The sequence below is a fragment of the Nycticebus coucang genome, chromosome 8 (assembly GCF_027406575.1).
Source record: "Nycticebus coucang isolate mNycCou1 chromosome 8, mNycCou1.pri, whole genome shotgun sequence".
NCBI classification, from domain to species: Eukaryota; Metazoa; Chordata; class Mammalia; order Primates; family Lorisidae; genus Nycticebus; species Nycticebus coucang.
This window is the reverse complement of record NC_069787.1, coordinates 95,932,401-95,952,079: the sequence shown is the minus strand read 5'-3', so window position 1 is coordinate 95,952,079 and position 19,679 is coordinate 95,932,401. Positions and strand designations below refer to the sequence as shown.

The 19,679-nt window shown below is 36.4% G+C and overlaps 1 protein-coding gene across 7 annotated transcripts in view; it reads right to left on the bottom strand.

Annotated features, from left to right (window-relative positions):
• The window catches only part of DOCK3 (dedicator of cytokinesis 3), an 899,254-nt gene that overhangs the window by 778,062 nt on the left and 101,513 nt on the right, over nt 1–19,679 (bottom strand). The window lies entirely within an intron of this gene.

The following is a 19,679-nucleotide window of genomic DNA, read 5'->3' as shown; positions in this document are numbered from 1 at the left end:
TCTCCTGATTAGGTTGGCCAAAGGTTTATCTATTTTGTTGACCTTTTCAAAAAAACAGCTTTTTGATTTATTGATCTGTTGTATTATTCTTTTGTTTTCAATTTCATTTAGTTCTGCTCTGATTTTGGTTATTTCTTTTCTACTACTGGATTTGGGGTTGGAGTGTTCTTCTATTTCCAGTCTCTTCAGATGTCCCATTAAATTGCTTACTTCCTCTCTTTCTGTTCTCCTGAGGAAGGCTTGCAGTGCTATAAATTTCCCTCTTAGAACTGCCTTTGCGGTGTCCCAGAGGTTCTGATAGTTCGTGTCTTCATTGTCGTTTTGTTCCAAAAATTTGGCAATTTCCTTCTTGATCTCATCTCTGACCCAGCTATCATTCAGCATAAGGTTATTTACCTTCCATGTTTTTGTATGAGTATGCAGATTCCTGTTGTTACTCAGCTCAAGTTTTATTCCATGATGGTCTGAGAAGATGCATGGAATAATTTCTATTCCTTTAAATTTACTGAGGTTAGACTTGTGACCTAAGATGTGATCAATTTTAGAGTAAGTTCCATGGGCTGATGAGAAGTATGTGTATTCAGTTTTGTTGGGATGAAATGTTCTATAGATGTCTGCTAAATCTAAATGCTGGATGGTTAGATTTAAATCTAGAATTTCTTTACTCAGCTTTTTGTTGGAGGATCGATCCATCACTGCCAAAGGCGTGTTAAAATCTCTTGACTATTATACAGTTGGAAGAAATCAAGTTGCTCATGTCTGTTAGAGTTTCTCTTATAAATTGAAGTACATTGGGGTTGGGTACATAGATATTAATAATTGAAATCTCATCATATTGAGTCTTACCCTTAACAAATATACAGCCGATTGCAGTCGCCAGTTTGCAGGAGAACCTGGGAACAGAGTGGAAAGACTTAAGAAGCATGGACACCTGCACTGAGTGGGAAGTTGTTCTTATATTGCTGTTGTCGTGGCTGTTACCTGTATGTCTATGTGTTTCCATCTGTCTCTGTATCTATGGGCCCGTGTCCTGGTAACCTTTGTATCTGTTTATTTGTTCATTTGGTCTCAATGAGCTTGGTGTTACGACCTGCAACCCCAAGCTCCTAACACTCCCCTCCACTATCACTCCATGATCTGGAGACCTGCCCCCCCAGGAGTCCAGATTTTTGGGTGAACTCTCGAGAGGGGCAGACAGGACCTGGACTGCAGCTAGCCAGTGCTGACTCTGTAGCAAAGGAGCGAGAATACGACGGTCGGCTATGAGGGAATTACACTGGAATGGTGGTGGCCCGAGGTGCAGAGCAACAGCCGTCTTCAGCAATAACAAGGCCCACCCCCAGATATTCCATAGCCTCTCCTCCTGTCTTCCTGGGCAACCAGATGAGGCTGAGCATCTTCTCAGATGGCAACAACCATGGAACAGACCTGGGACTGAAACACAGGCCCCATGAGTAAAGGGTTTACCTGAGGCGGAACTGACCTGGGTGGAACACGGGGACTAGAAAACATATTTCTTAAGGGTAATACTCAATATGATGAAATTTCAATTATTAATATTTATGCACCCAACCAGAATGCACCTCAATTTATAAGAGAAATTCTAACAGACAGGAGCAACTTGATTTCCTCCAGCTCCATAATAGTCACATTTTTCAACACTCTTTTGGCAGTGTTGGATAGATCTTCCAATAAGAAGCTGAGCAAAGAAATTTTAGATTTAAACCTAACCATCCAACATTTGGATTTAACAGATATCTATAGAACATTTCATCCCAACAAAACTCAATACACATACTTCTCATCAGCCCACAAAACATACTCCAAAATCGATCACATCTTAGGTCACAAGTCTAACCTTAGTAAACTCAAAGGAATAGAAATTTTCATTGCATTTTACTGGACAACCAAGGAATAAAAGTTGAACTCAGTAAAAACAGGAATCTACATACTTATACAAAAACATGGAAGTTAAATAACCTTACACTTAATGATAGCTTAGTCATAGATGAGATTAAGAAGGAAACTGCCAAATTTTTGGAACAAAATGACAATGAAGACATGAATTATCAGAATCTCTGTGATACTGCAAAGGCAGTCCTAAGAGGGAAATGCATAGCACTGCAAGCCTTCCTCAAGAGTATGAAAGACATAGGCAGCGCCTGTGGCTCAAGGAGTAGGGCGCCAGTCCCATATGCCGGAGGTGGCGGGTTCAAACCTAACCCCGGCCAAAAACCAAAAAAAAAAGAGTATGAAAGACAGGAAGTTAACAAATTAATGGGACATCTCAAGCAACTGGAAAAGGAAGAACATTCCAATCCCAAACGCAACAGAAGACAAGAAATAACCAACATTGGAGAAGAATTAAATGAAATTGAAAACAAAAGAATTATACAACAGATCAATAAATCAAAAAGTTGGTTTTTTGAAAAGGTCAATAAAATAGATAAACCTTTGGTTAACCTAACCAGGAAAAACAGAGTAAACTCTCTAATTTCATCAGAAATGACAAAGATGAAATAACAACAGACTCCTCAGAAATTAAAAAAATCCTAATGAATATTACAAGAAACTTTATTCTCAGACATATGAAAATCTGAAGGACATTGACCAATACTTGGAATCACGTCACCTTCCAAAACTTAGCCAGAATCAAGTGGAAATGTTGAACAGGCCTAGATCAAGTTCTGAAATAGCATCAACCATACAAAATCTCCGTAAAAAGAAAAGCCAGAGACCAGAAGGCTTCACGTCAGAATTCTACCAAATCTTTAAACAGGAACTAGTACCTATATACTCAACCTGTTCGAAAATATAGAAAAAGAAGGAAGACTACCCAACACATTCTACGAAGCAAATATCACCCAGATCCCAAAACCAGGAAAAACCCGACAAGAAAAAAAAATTAACACCAATATCACTAATGAATATTGATACAAAAATATTCAACAAGATACTAACAAACAGAATCCAGCTACACATCAAAAAAATTATAAATCATGACCAAGTCGGTTTTATCCCAGGGTCTCAAGGCTGTTTCAATATACGTAAATCTATAAATATAATTCAGCACATAAACAAATTAAAAAACAAAGACCATATGAGTCTCTCAATTGACGCAAAAAAAGCTTTTGATAATATCCAGCATCCCTTCATGATCAGAACACTTTAGATTTCTTTTTCTTTTTTTTAAATCATAGCTGTGTACATCAATATGATCATGGGGCAGCATACACTTGGTTCATAGACCATTTGACACATTTTCATCACATTAGTTGACATAGCCCTCCTGGCATTTTCTTACTTTGCTAAGACATTTACATTCCACATTTCCCAAGCCTTACATATACCCTTGTAAGATGCACCACAGGTGTGATCCTTTCAATGCCCCTCCCTCTACTCACCTCCCCCCACCCTCCCCACCCTTTCCCCCTTCCCCATACTCTTAGGTTGTAACTGGGTTATAGCTTTCATGAAAGATGGAGACTTTACCTCTTTCATGTTTACATGGATGGAGCTGGAATATATTCTCAGTAAAGTATTTCGAGAATGGAAGAAAAAGTATCCAATGTACTCACCCCTACTATGAAACTAATTTAAGACCTTCACATGAAAGCTAGATTTCTTAAACTGAAAGAGGCCATCTACAGCAAACCCACAGCCAATATCATATTGAATGGAGTTGAATTGAAATCATTCCACTCAGATCAGGAACCAGACAAAGCTGCCCATTGTCTCCACTGCTCTTTAATACTGTAATGGAAGTTTTGGCCACAGTAATTAGGAAAGAAAAGGCAATCAAGGGTATCCATATAGGGTCACAGAGATCAAACTTCCGCTCTTTGCAGATGATAATGATATCTGGAAAACACCAGGGATTCTACTACAAAACTCTTAGAAGTGATCAAGGAATACAGCAGCGTCTCAGGTTACAAAATCAACATTCATAAATTGGTAGCCTTAATATATACCAATAGTCAACCTGAAAAAACAGTTAAGGACTCTATTCCATAGACAGTAGTACCAAAGAAAATAAAATATTTGGGAATTTATCTAACAAAGGATATAAAAGATCTCTATAAAGAGAACTATGAAACTCTAATGAAAGTAATAGCTGAAGATGTTAACAAATGGAAAAACATACCATGCTCATGGCTAGGAAGAATCAGTATCATTAAAATGTCCATACTACCCAAAGCAATATACAATTTTAATGCAATCCCTATTAAAGCGCCACTGTCATACTTTAAAGATCTTGAAAAAATAATACTTCATTTTATTTGGAATCATGAAAAACCTCAAATAGCCAAACATTACTCAGAAATAAAAACAAAGCAGGAGGAATCATGCTACCAGACATCAGACTAGATGATAAATCGATAGTGATCAAAACAGCATGCTACTGGCACAAAAACAGAGAGGTAGGTTTAAGGAACAGATAGAGGACCAAGAGATGAAATCAGTTACTTATCATTATCTGATCTTTGACAAGCCAATTACAAACATTCAGTGGGGAAAAAATTCCCTATTTAACAAATGGTGCTGGGTGAACTGGCTGGCAACCTGTAGAAGACTGAAACTGGACCCACACCTTTAACCATTAACTAAGATAGACTCTCACTGGATTAAAGATTTAAACTTAAGACATGAAACTATAAAAATACTAGAAGAGAGTGCTCTTCAAACTCTTGAAGAAATCTGTCTGGGCGAGTATTTTATGAGGAGGATCCCCCAGTCAATTGAAACACCTTCAAAAATACACTACTGGGACCTGATCAAACTAAAAAGCTTCTGCACAGCCAAGAACACAGTAAGTAAAGCAAGCAGACAGCCCTCAGAATGGGAGAAGATATTTGCAGGTTATGTCTCTGACAAAGGTTTAATAACCAGAATCCACAGAGAACTCAAACGTGTAAGCAAGAAAAGAACAAGTGATCCCATTGCAGGCTGAGCAAGGGACTTGAAGAGAAACTTTTCTGAAGAAGACAGGTATACACCCTACAGACATATGAAAAATATTCAGCATCTTTAATCATCAGAGAAATGCAAATCAAAACTACTTTGAGATATCATCTAAATCCAGTAAGATTAGCCCATATCACAAAATCCCAAGACCAGAGATGTTGGTGTGCATGTGTAGAAAAGGGAACACTTCTACACTGCTGGTGGGAATGCAAATTAATACATTCTTTTGGAAAGATGTTTGGAGAACACTTAGAGATCTAAAAATAGATCTGCCATTCAATCCTATATTTCCTCTACTAGGAATATACCCAGAAGACCAAAAATCACATCATAACAAAGATATTTGTATCAGAATATTTATTGCAGCCCAATTCATAATTGCTAAGTCATGGAAAAAACCCAAATGCCCATCAATGCACAAATGGATTAATAAATTATGGTATATGTACAGCATGGAATATTATGCAGCCTTAAAGAAAGATGGAGACTTTACCTCTTTCATGTTTACATGGATAGAGCTGGAACATATTCTTAGTAAAGTATCTCAAGAATGGAAGAAAAAGTATCCAATGTACTCAGCCCTACTATGAAACTAATTTATGGCTTTCACATGAAAGTTATAACCCAGTTATAACCTAGGAATATGGGGAAGGTGGAAAGGGAAGGGAGGCAGGCGGGAGGAGGGTGGAAGGAGGGTGATTGGTGGATTACACCTGCGGTGCATCTTACAAGGGTATATGTGAAACTTAGTAAATGTAGAATGTAAATGTCTTAGCACAATAACTAAGAAAATGCCAGGAAGGCTATGTTAACCAGTGTGGTGAAAATGTTTCAAACGGTTTATAAAACCAGTGTACAGTGCCCCATGATTGTATTAATGTACACAGCTATGATTTAATAAAAAAATAAATAAATAAAATTAAAAATGGAGACTTTACCTCTTTTATGTTTACATGGATGGAGCTGGAAAATATTTTTCTTAGTAAATTATCTCAGGAATGGAAAAAAAATCCAATGTACTCAGTACTACTGTGAAACCAATTTATAATCACTCACACTTGTATCTAAATCACAGATGCAGATAAATCACAACTATAGCCTAGGATGAAAGAGGGGGGAGGGGAGGGGAGGGGTGATGGCTGGGTCAATAGAGAGAGGGTTAATAAGGGGACCACACCTATGGAGCATATTGCAAGTACAAGTTGGATCTTTCAGGTGTAAAACACAAATGTCTTAATACTGTAATTGGGTAAATGAGATGAAATCTATGTTAATTAGTAGGATGTAAGCATTCTAATTTGTATTAAGTAATCACCACATTGAATCCCATAATAACATAAATGTATTCACAATCTATGTACAAATGACTTAATAAAAAATTTTTCAAAAAAAAAAAGAGATGCCATTTATAAACAAATGGCTGAAATGTGAGAAATAGAATTCAGAATATGGATAGCAAATAAGATGAATAAATTGGAAGAAAAGATGGAAATACAGATCCAAAGAGTTGTGCAAAAATTGTCTCAAGAAATTGTGAATTCAAAGACAAAATTACCAACGATATGGACATAATGAGAAAGGAGATACCAGAGCTCAAGGAAATGAAAAAATTATTCAAGGAGCTCCAAAATACAGTAGAATTCCTCAGTAACAGAGTAGAGCAGTCAGAAAAATGGATCTCTGAAATCAAAGACAAAGCTTTTGAATGTGTCCAAATGCTTAGAGAGGCAGACAGATGGGAAGCAAAAACTGATCATTCCCTGAGACAGTTGTAGGATCACTCCAAAAGATCAAACATTCTTATAGGAATTCCTGGAAGAGAAGAGGATGGTCCTAAAGGCACAGATGCTCTACTCCAATGGTTCTAAACCTGTGGTCACCACCCACAGGAACCATATTAAAGGGCCATGGCATTAAGAATGTTAAGAGCCACTGCTCTACTCCAAGATACTATGCAGGATAATTTCCCAAGCATTGCAAGGGATACTGGAATTCAGATAGTAGACAGCTTCAGAACCCCAGCATGACTCAATTCAAATAAAACATCTCCTAGACACACTATAATTAACTTTCCCAAAGTTAACATGAAGGAGAAAATTCTGTGAGCAGCCAGATGTAAGTAAAGCATTACCTACAAAGGAAGAAATGTTAGAATGACTGCAGATCTCTCAGATGAAACATTTCAAGCCAGAAGAGGACAGTCATAGCTTTTGACTCCTAAAACAAAACACCTTCCACCCCAGTATCCCGTACCCAGCTAAACTGGTTTTATCTGTGATCGAGAAATCAAATATTTTATTGACATACACACGTTGAAGAAATTTGCCATAACTAAACCAGCTCTCAAAGATATTCTCAGAACCATCCTCCATGATGATCAGCACAATGGGCCACTTCCAAGGTAAACTTACCCAGAAACTTTTGAATAAAACTTAATTTCCACAGTAGGGAAAGGATTAAAAATATACACTAGACATTTGAAAAACATGACACCCCAAACACTACCATGCTTATCAATTCTCTCAATTAATGTGAATGGCTTAAACTGTCCTTTAAAGAGGCACAGGTTGTCTAAATAGACACATTGCCTACAAGAGTCCCATCTTACCTTAAAAGCAGTGGTTCTCAACCTGTGCGTCGGTACCCACAGGAACTGTATTAAAGGGCTGTAGCATTAGGAAAGTTGAGAACCACTGATTTAAAGGATAAAAATAGACTTAAGGTGAAGGGATGGACATCTATAATTCAGGCAAATGGAAATCAGAAAAAAGCAGGAGTTGCAATTTTATTCACAGATACAATAGCATTTAAACCAGCAAAAGTAAGGAAAGATAAGGATGATCACTTCATATTTGTCAAAGGAAACACACAAAATGAAGAGATTTCAATTATTAACATTTATGCACCCTACGAGAATGCTCCTCAATTTATAAAGGAACCCCTAACAGACATGAACAATTTGATATCTTCCTGCAATATGACAGTTGGAGATTTTAACACCCCTTTTACAGTTTTGAATAGATCCTCCAAGAAAAAACTAAACAAAGAAATATTGGACATAAACTTGACCTTACAACAAATGGACTTAACAGACATCTAATGAACATTTCATTCGAATAAAACTGAATACACATTCTTCTCATCAGCCCAGGGATGATCCTCCAAACTTGATCATATCTTAGGACACAAGTCCAACCTCAGCAAATTTAAAAGAATAGAAATATGTATCTTCTCAGACCATCACAGAATATAAGTTAAACTCGACAGCAACAAGAATCTGCATACTCAAATAAAGTCATGGAAACTAAATAACCTTATGCTGAATGATAGCTGGGTCAAAGATAAGATTAAAAAAGGAAATCACCACATTTTTGGAACAAAATGATAATGAAGACACAAATTATCAAAACCTGTGGGATACTGCAAAGGCAATCCTAAGAGGGAAATTTATAGCGTTGGAAGCCTTCATCAAGAAAACAGAAAGAGAGGAAGTCAACAACATAATGGGAAATGCTCAAGCAAAAGAAAAAGGAAGAAAATTCCAACCCCAAACCCAGCAGAAGAAAGGAAATACCAAGAATTATAACAGAATTAAATGAAATTGAAAACAAAAGAATCATTCAGAAGATCAAAAAAAACAAAAAGTTGGTTCTTTGAAAATATTAATAAAATTGATAAACCTTTGGCTAACCTAACCAGAAACAGAGAAGTAAAATCTCTAATATCATCAATCATAAATGATAAAGAAGAAATAACAACAGACAACTCAGAAATTCAAAAAATCCTCAATGATTACTACAAAAAACTCTATTCTCAGAAATATGAAAATCTGGTGGAAATAGGCCAATGCCTGGAAGCACGCCACCTTTCAAGACTCAGCCAGAAAGAATTAGAAACATTGGAAGAATTAGAAAGCACTGAAATGGCATCAACAATACGAAATATCACAAAAAAGAAAAGTCCAGGACCAGATGGCTTCACATCAGACTTCTACCAAACCTTCAAAGAGGAAGTAGTACCTATGTAACACAATCTTTTCCAAAACATAGAAAAAGAAGGAATACTCCCCAACACATTCTATGAAGCAAATATCACCCTGATCCCCAAACCTGGAAAAGAACCAACAAAGAAAGGAAACTATAAACCAGTATCATTAATGAATATCAATGCAAAAATATTCAATAAGATCTGAGCAAACAGAATTCAACAACAAACCAAAAAAAATTATATACCACCATCAAGTTGGTACTATCCCAGGGTTACAAGGTTGGTTCGACATAAGTAAATCCACAAATATAATACATCACATAAATAAAATTAAAAATAAGACCATATGATTCTCTCAATTTATGGAGAAAAAGCTTTTGATAACATCCAGTACCCTTTCATGATCAGAACACTCAAGAAAACAGGCTTAGAAGGGTCCTTCCTTAAACTGATAGAGGCCATATACAGCAAACTCACAGCCAATATCATACTTAGAAGGGAGTAAAATAGAAAATATTTCCACTCAGATCTGGAACTAGGCAAGAATGCCCATTGTCTCCACTGCTATTCAACATAGTAATGGAAGTTCTAGCCATCAAAATCAGGCAAGAGAAGGGGATAAAGGGTATTCAAATGGGGTCAGAGGAGATCAAACTCTCGCTCTTCATGGATGATACAATCCTATACCTGGAAAACTCCAGGGACTCAACTACAAAACTCTTAGAATTGATCAAGTAATACAGCCACATCTCAGTATACAAAATCAATATTTACAAATCAGTAGCTTTTATATATGCCGACAATAGTCAAGCTGAAAATATAGTCAATAACTCTATTCCTTTTATAGTAGTGCCAAGAAGATGAAGTATCTGGGAATTTATCTAACAAAGAATGTGAAAGATCTCTATAAAGAGAATTATGAAACTCTGAGAAAGAAAACAGCTGAAGATGTTAACAAATGGAAAAACAGACCATGCTCATGGCTGGGAAGAATCAACATTGTTAAAATGGCCATACTACCCAAGGCAATCTACAGATTTAATGTAATCCCTATTAAAGCACCCTTGTCATACTTTAAAGAGCTTGAAAAAATAGTACTTCATTTTATATGGAATCGGAAAAAAACTCAAATAACCAAGACATTACTCATAAATAAAAACAAATCAGGAGGAATCACGTTACCAGATTTCAGATTACACTATAAATCTATAGTGATCAAAACATCCTGCTATTGGCACAAAAACAGAGAGGTAGATGTACGGAACAAAATAGAGACCAAGAGATGAACCCAGCCACTTATCATCATTTGATCTTTGATATCCTATCAAAAACCTATCCTATCAAAATAGGGAAAGATTCCCTATTTAACAAACAGTACTGGGTGAATTGGCTGGTGACCTGTAGAAGAATGAAACTGGACCCTCATCTCTCACCATTTACAAAGATTGATTATCACTGGATAAAACATTTAAACTTAAGACATGAAACTATAAAAATACTAGAAGGGAGTGCAGGGAAAACACTTGAAGAAATTCGTCTGGGAGAATTTTTTATGAGGAGGACGCCCCCTGGCAATTGAAGCAACACCAAAAATATATTACTGGGATCTGATCAAACAAAAAAGCTTCGGCACAACCAAGAGCACAGTTAGTAAAGCAAACACACAGCCTTCAGAGTGGGAAAAGATATTTACAGGTTATGATAACTAGAATCCACAGAGAACTCAAATTAATTAATAAGAAAAGAACAAATAACCCCATTTCTATGTGGGCAAGAGACTTGAACAGAAACTTCTCTAAAGAAGACAGGCACATGGCCTACAAACACATGAAAAAATGCTCATCACCTTTAATCATCAAAGAAATGCAAATTAAAACCACTTTGAGATATCATCTAACTCCAGCAAGATCAGCCCACATCATAAAATCTCAAAACTATAGATGTTGGCGTGGATGCAGAGAGAAGGGAACACTTCTACACTGCTAAAGGGAATGCAAGCTAATATGTCCTTTTTGGAAAAGAAGTTTGGAGAACACTCAAGGAACTAAAAGTGGACCTACCATTTGATCCTGCAATTCCTCTATTAGGTATGTATCCAGATGATCAAAAATAATTTTACAACAAGGACGTTTGCACCAGAATGTTTACTGCAGCTCAATTCATAATTGCCAAGTCATGGAAGTAGCCCAAATGCCCACTGGCTTATGAATGGATTAACAAATTGTGGTATATGTATACCATGGAATACTATGAAGCCATAAAAAAATTGAGATTTCACATCTTTTATGTTTACCTGGATGGAGCTGGAACATATTCTTCTTAGTAAAGTATCTCAAGAATGGGATAAAACTCAATGAATGCCCAACAATAAATTTAAAAAAAAAAAAAAAAAAGAATGGGGGGGAAAGCATCCAATGTACTCAATACTACTATGAAATCAGTATATAATCACCTACACATTCATAGGAATGGTAGAACGTAACTATAGTCCAGAAAGGAGGAAAGAGGAGGGGAGAGGAGGGGGGAGGCCAGGAGGATGGAGGGCATTTGGGGGGATCTCACCTAATGTGCATAATACAATGATACATTTCAAAACTATTAAGAATAGAGTATAAATGTCTTACCACAACAAATAAGTAAGCGAGGAGATGGTATGTTGATCAGTTAGATGTAAGCATTCCACATTGTATACCAAATCAGTATATTGTACCCCATAAATGCATTAATGTACACAGTCATGATTTAATAAAGAATAAAAAAGGGACAAACCATTCCATAGAGAGCAGGCAAAAATAAAATAAAAGAATTAAAAAAACCTGAAACATCTGAATGATCTAATAGTTTCAGTTATTTTGAAGAATTCTGAGAGAAATTGATAGGTACATGAAAAACTAAGTACAGTAGAATGTCCATAGTTGACCACCTTCCTACACTGACCACCTACCTAAGTTGGCCTAATTTTCAGACTGGACTCGCACATATACATACATCAGTACAACAGACCTAGTTCCTTATATATTGATCACCTCTGTATGTTGACCACTATGTTACAGTATCTTCAATGGTCAACTTACACAGGTTCTACTGTAAATGAAAAAGTAATTTAAACATTAGTCCCACAGAAAACAAAAGGTAATATAAGAAACAATGTAATGAGCTGAGTGCAGTGTCTCAAGGTTATAATCCCAGTGCTTTGGGAAGCCAAAGTAGGAGGATCACTTAAGACCAAAAGTTTAGGGCGGCGCCTGGGGCTCAAATGAGTAGGGCTCTGGCCCCATATGCCAGAGGTGGCGGGTTCAAACCCAGCCCCGGCCAAAAACTGCAAAAAAAAAGACCAAAAGTTTAAGACCAGAAGTTCAAGACCAGCCTGGGCAACACAGTGAAACCCTGTCTCTAAAAAATATTTTTTAAGTTAGCCAGGGATGGTAGTGTACACCTGTAGTCCCTGCATCCCTCTTTAGGCTGAGACGATCACTTTAATCCAAGAGTTTGAGGCTGCAGTGAGCTATGATCACACTACCGAGCTCTAGCCTGGGCAACAGAGCCATACCCTGAAAGAAAAGAAAGCAAAGAGAGAAAGAAAATAAAGAAAGAAAAAGGGAGGGAGGAAGGAGATATAATGGTATAATGGATAATATATGATATATATCAGCTATGAATTAATCATAATGATACAAATATCAAATGCTAATTTAACTAAAAAAATGATAAGCATATTGGAAGAATGTAAGAGAAGTGTATATGGGAAAAGATAACAGAGCTGAAGTCTTACTTTATACCCCAGAGAGTAAATACATAAGAATAAAAGGGGAAAATGCAAGAAATAGAAAAATGAGCATATCATATAAGAAATATTAAAAGCATGTCCCAGCAGAAACAGAAAAAATATTTGACTTCTGAAATATAATATTTTAACAAAAATAAAGCCAAGCGGGCCACGCCTGTGCCTCAAAGGAGTAGGGCGCCAGCCCCATATGCCAGAGGTGGTGGGTTCAAGCCTGGCCCCAGCCAAAAAAATTTAAAAATTAAAAAAAATAAAGCCAAGCCAAGTCTTGATTTTATAGTCAAGTCTTTTTTTCTTTTTGAGACAGCGTCTCACTACGTCGACCTCAGTAGAGTGCTGTGATATCACAGCTCACAGCAACTCAAACTCGTGGGCTCAAGCAATTATCCTGCCTCAGCCTCCCAAGTAGCTGGGATGACAGGCACCCAGCTATTTTGTTGTTGTTTAGCTGGCCCAGGCCAGGTCGAACCCACCAGCCTGGGTGTATATGGCCAGTGCCATAACCACTGTGCTACGGGCACCGAGCCTATAGTCAAGTCTTAATGCCTCTTCAAAAATCTATTATCTTGGATTAGATTACAGAACAGCAAAAGGACTCTAGGGAAAAAATTCAAAGACTATAGTTTACTTAGTAATAATGTGCTAATGTTAATTTCTTCACTTTACAGTGAAGAAATTTACATAACGGTATAGTAGTTATGTAAAAATTTGACAATAATCACATACCAATGAAGGTGGGAGTCAAGGACCCATTTGTTTTGGCATATTCCTAACCATCTCTCCACCACTGGTTTGTGACTTTATGGGATACTGAACAAACAAGGATATACAGGATTTCTGTACTATAAATGCAAAAGTCTAAAAGTCTAAAATTATTCCGAAATAAAAAATTTCTCAAAATCTATCCTATTTGAGAAAGAATATGTACAAGTAATAGTATTATAATAAAGCCATATGTTCATTCTGCAACTAGAAGTAAAATAGTACCCATATTTTCATGTCCCGCATACAGATAAACTAAAGTTGTCGTTTATTATGCATTGTGTCTTTTTCATTTTACTACATAGGTATAGCCTTAGTATACATGCACAGTATTATTTTGCACATTTTATATTTTGTAGAATTGATTTCATAAAGTATTTTGTACAGTGAGTCTGTGATTAATATTATATTTATGATATCTGTTTATGTTGATTCATTTTCATTGTTGACTAGTATTTGATCATAAAATATGATCATAAGACTAGAGTGTAATTGTCTTACCACAACAAATAAGTAAGCGAAGTGATGGATTTGTTAATCAGTGCGATGTAAGCATTTTACATTGTATATCAAATCAGTACACTGAACCCCATAAATGCAGCAATGTACACAGTTATGATTTAATAAAAAATAAATAAATATGATCATAAAATACCATGATTTATAGATAGTCCCTGACTTAACATAGTTTGACTTATAATTTTTCAACTTTACAGCGGGTTCATTTATACATAATCCCATCATAAATCAAGGAGTATCTGTTATTTCTCCAACATTATTGGTAGGCATTTAAGAAACTGCCAGTTTTTTGCTACTATAAATAATGCTATTGATATCTTCACCTGCGCACATGTAGAAGATTTTCCAGATCAGTGACTTTTGAGAATTTTGTACCATGGCCCAGACTTAGAAATTTATATAATCTCATAGCACATAAAATTCAAGAAAATCTCATGAAGAATAAAATGTAATGATGCTATGTGCAATTGTGCTAGTTATCAATTTATTGACCCTTATCACTAAATCCACCTTTATTTCCCTGCCTTGTAATATTGGAATTAGACCCCATGATAGCTACTTTTATGTGTCAACTCGACTAGGCCAAAAGATACCAAAATATTTGGCTAAACATTATTATATGGACATGTTTGAAGAGAGTGTTTCAGTAGGCCAAATAAAGCAGGCTACACTTCAATGTGGGTGGTCCTTATCTGATCCTTTGAAGGCCTGGATATAACAAACAGGCAGAGTAAAAGAGAATTAGATTTCTCTGCCTGATTCTCTTTGAGCTGAGTCATTGTTCTTCTCTTGCCTTTGGACTTGAACTGGAACTTACACCATCAGCTCTCCTAGGTCTACAGCTTGCCAACTGCATATCTTGGGACTTCTTAGCCTCCATAACATCTTTCTTTTTATTTCTATATAGAGATAGATATATTAGTCTGAGTATTCCTGAGAAACATACATTCCAGAGTGCATATTTACATGTATGTGTGTGTGAGAGAGCACACACACACAATACTTATCTGGAAAACCAGACTAATACAATGCTATAAACATGTTTCCTTTGCCACTTCATTTGGAGTTATGCTTTGCCAATGGAGAGTACTGATGAGACACTGCAAGCCATGGCAGAAAACAGCAGCATCCTTTATTGATTCTAATATACTACTGCTTTACTATCAGTATCCTAACCAGTGAATTGGTATGTTCACAGCCCACTAGTGCTTAATTCAGCCACCTTCACAGACTGGCTATGGCCCTTTTTCTCTGGTCAATTTCTCCACCATCTTGAGAGCTACACTGACCCACCTGCTCTGGGTTCCTCATGCCTTTCCACAAGTTTCTCTGCCACGCAGCAGGTTGCTCCTAAGAACTTAAAAGAACTCTTCTCTCTCCCCCCTTCAAGGCTAAGATTCAAAATCTTTGAGAAAGAGAATAGCTTCCAAAAGAACATGCCACCATTTTAGGCATTATGCTGGCAAAACTTCCCAGAGGGCATGGGCTGCAGCTGGTCTATAGGAGCAACCTGCTAGGTGGCATGGAAACTTGTGGAAAGGAAAGGCATGAGTAAGCCAGAGCTAATCCACAAGTGTGGCTCTCCAAGGTCTTTTTTTGGCCCCTCTGTTCTGTTTGATTCATCTGTCTTTGACCCCAACCACATGTCTTAATTTAGTAATTCTTAACAACTGATAGTGTATATCCTCTGGCTTTTCCTTCTTCAAAATTGTCATGTTCTTCATAACTTTTTCTATAAATGTCAGAATAAGCTATTCAATTTCCATACTGGGGAAAAAATCCTGATTTTCATTGGGATTGCATTAATCTGTAGATTAATTTGGGGAGAAATGACATCTTTATACTACACTTGATCTTAGCCAAAGGCCGAGAAGCGACAGAGAACTGACATCTTTATAAGTCTTTTTCTGTATTTCAGGTTAATGTAAGGGAACAGACAATTAGGTTACAATATTTGCATTTGTTAGGTAGAGTCCCTCTTGTAGTTGTGTCCCGCACCCAAAAGTTGTGCCAATACCTTTACATTGTATCCATTAAGTGGGAGCACACCAATTTCCTCCCCTCTTCCAACCCCCTCCCTCATTCCCCCTCCTCCCAACTTGAATTGAGTTTTTCTATTATGTGGGCATGTAGTAGATTGTCTACTGGCTTCATATTAGTATTGAATACATTGGACGTTTGTTTTTCCATTATTGTGATACTTTACTGAAGAGAATGTTATTCAACTCTATCCAGGTTAATACAAAAGATGTAAAGTCTCTATCTTTTTATGGCTGAATAGTATTCCATGGTACACATATACCACAGTTTATTAATCCATTCCTGGTTTGACAGGAATTTCCCACATCTTGATGATTGTAAATTGACCTATGATAAACAATCTAGCACAAATGTACTTAGGAGAAAATGTTTGTTTTTCTTCGGGGTAGATGCCTAATCAGGGGACTGCAGGATCAAATAAGAGGTCTAATTTGAGTTCATTGAGGATTCTCCATACTTATTTCCAAAGAGGCTGTATTAGTTTGCAGTCTCAACAACAGTGTAAAAGTGTTCCCCTCTCTCCATATCCATGCCAATATCTGCAACTTTCAGACTTTGTGATGTGGGCTATTCTCACTGCAGTTAAGTTACATCTCAGGGTGGTTTTGATTTGCGTTTCTCTGATGATTAAGAATGATGAGCATTTTTTCTAATGTCTGTTAGACATTCATCTGTCTTCCTCAAAGAAGGTTCTGATCATGTTTCTTGCCCAGTGATAGATGAGATTGTTTGCTTTTCTTTTTGGTTCACTAATTTGAGTTCTCTGTAAAGTCTAGTCTTTATAACAGTCTTTCAATCCATGAACATGTTAAATCTCTCCATTTATTTGGATTGTCTTTGATTTCTATTAATATTTTTGTGATTTTTAATACAGATGTCTTATATTTTTATTACATTTATGCCTTGATGCTTTTGTTACTAATATAAATAGCATTATTTCTTTAATGAATTTTCCACTTCTTTTTTGCAAACAGAGAAAAATAACATACAATAGAACCTTTATACATTGACTACTCAAGGGACTATAAACATACGGAGGTGGTCAATCTAAGGAAGTAGGCCTACTGTACTGATACATATAGTAAGTGTATGTCCAGTCTGTGAAAATTAGGTCAACTTAAGGACATCGTCAAAGTAGGGAGGTGGTCAACTATGGAGGTTCTACTGAATTTTTTAAATACTATAGCCAACAAACCTGCTAATTCCCTTATTTATTCTCATAGTTTTTTCTACAGATTTTATTGCTATTTTACATACACAATCATATGTTCTAAAATTATACTTCCTCTTTTCCTTCTTCATTCTGTATGTCTTTTACCTTACAACACTAACAAGTGCCTCCAATGCAATGTTCAATAGATGTAGCTGTGGCAGGTGCTACAATTTGGATGTTTATCCTCTCAAATTTCATGCTGAAATTTGATCCCCAAGGTTGGAGGTAGAATCTAATTGGAGGTACTTGGGTCATGGGGGTAGATCCCTTACTAATAGATTAATACCCTCCCTTGAGGGGTGGAGAGTGAGTTCTCAGTCTTTTTGTTCCCCATGAGAGATGGTTGTTGAAAAAAGCTGGACACCTCCCCACTCTTTTCCTTTCCCTCTCCCCATGTTATCTCTGCACATGCTCCCTCCCATTCACAGTCCACCATGAGTGAAAGCAGTCTGAAGCTCTCACCAGAAGCAGATGCCATCCATGTAAACATGAAAGAGGTAAAGTCTCCATCTTTCTTTAAGGCTGCATAATATTCCATGGTGTACATATACCACAGTGTATTAATCCATTCGTGGATCGATTGGCACTAGGGCTTTTTCCATGATTTAGCAACTGTGAATTGGGCTGCAATAAACATTCTGGTGCAAGTATCTTTGTTATAATGTGATTTTTGGTCTTCTGGGTATATACCTAGTAGAGGAATTATAGGATTGAATGGCAGATCTATTTTTAGATCTCTAAGTGTTCTCCAAACATCTTTCCAAAAGGAATGTATTAATTTGCATTCCCACAAGCAGTGTAGAAGTGTTCCCTTTTCTCCACATCCACACATATTCCTCTCAGTAAAGTATCTCAAGAATGGAAGAAAAAGTATCCAATGTATTCAGCCGTCTATGAAACTAATTTATGGCTTTCATATGAAAGCTATAACCCAGTTATAACCTAAGAATATGGGGAAGGGGGAGAAGAAGGGGGGAGGGAGGGGGAGGATGGGCAGAGGGAGGGTGATTGGTGGGATTACACCTGCGGTGCATCTTACAAGGGTACATGTGAAACTTAGTAAATGTAGAATATAATTGTCTTAATACAATAACTAAGAAAATGCAAGAAAGGCAATGTTAACCAGTGTGATGAAAATGTGTCAAACTGTTTATAAAACCAGTGTATGGTGCCCCATGATCGCATTAATGTACACAGCTATGATTTAATATTAATAAAAAAAAAAGAAATAGATGCCAGCACCATGCTTCTTTCACAGCCTGTAAAACCATGCCAAATAAACCTCTCTTCCGTATAAATTACCCAGCCTTAGGGGGAAATCTTGGTAGCAAATATTTTAATATTTTACAATTGAATGTGATACTTGATGTAGGCTTTTGAGTGGGTATCCTTTACTTATCTTCTTTCTGTTTTCTTTTTAAAGAGACAGAATTTCTCTATGATGCCTACGCTGGACTCAAACTCCAGAGCTCAAGCTACCCTTCTGCCTCAACCTGCAATTAACTGAGATTACAGATCTGAGCAACCATGACCAGCTAAGAAAATTACCTTATATTCTCGTTGTGCCAAGAGTTGTTTTTATCATGAAGGGGTTCTGATTTGTACTTCTCTACTTTAAGAAAATCTAAAATGAGTGCTGAACTAGAGTTTCCTTTCCAGAAAAATACACTCCAAAACTTATATGGTTCCCAGGTCACAGTAAATTAAACTTACTCTTATACCCATTGTTAACAGTAACCCAAGTTAATCATTTACTCACACATACATTGTTTTTATACCCACATCACAACAGTTCCAATATATTGTATCATCTGAGATGGCTTCTAGTATGCTGAACTGCTTCCCTAGGCTTCTCAAGTTATTTCCCATGATATCAACTTTTTTTTGGTTAATGTTCTGATTTTGTGTTATTTGTCCCTAAATTTATTTTTCCCATGAATCTTGCTAAGTATGCAACTTTGAAGAACCTAATATATCTCAAGAATGCATAAGTGTTATGGTAGAAATAATATAATACCCATATATATCACAGAAGAGGATAGTGGTCAAGCCAAACTTCATTTGAGTATATTTAAAGTCTTGTTTTAATTATCACTAAAGATGTCCAGATAGAAACACATGAATTACAATTCAATTCTATTCAAATGCAGCTGAGTAGAATAACACCTATTTGAAAAAAAATCAAAACTAATCAGAGACATAGTATGTAAAAGTTATGTTCTGACAACCATCAATTAATTATCAAATTGTTGCTATTAGAGTCAAAAAAGTTCAGAACTTTATGCCAAACACAAATTAGGAAGGATTTTATGTAACAACTATTTCATGATATGATTAACAGTGTCTTTAAAATTATTGTTTATAATCTCATTAGACAAAATAAATGTATAAATGACAAAAATGATCATC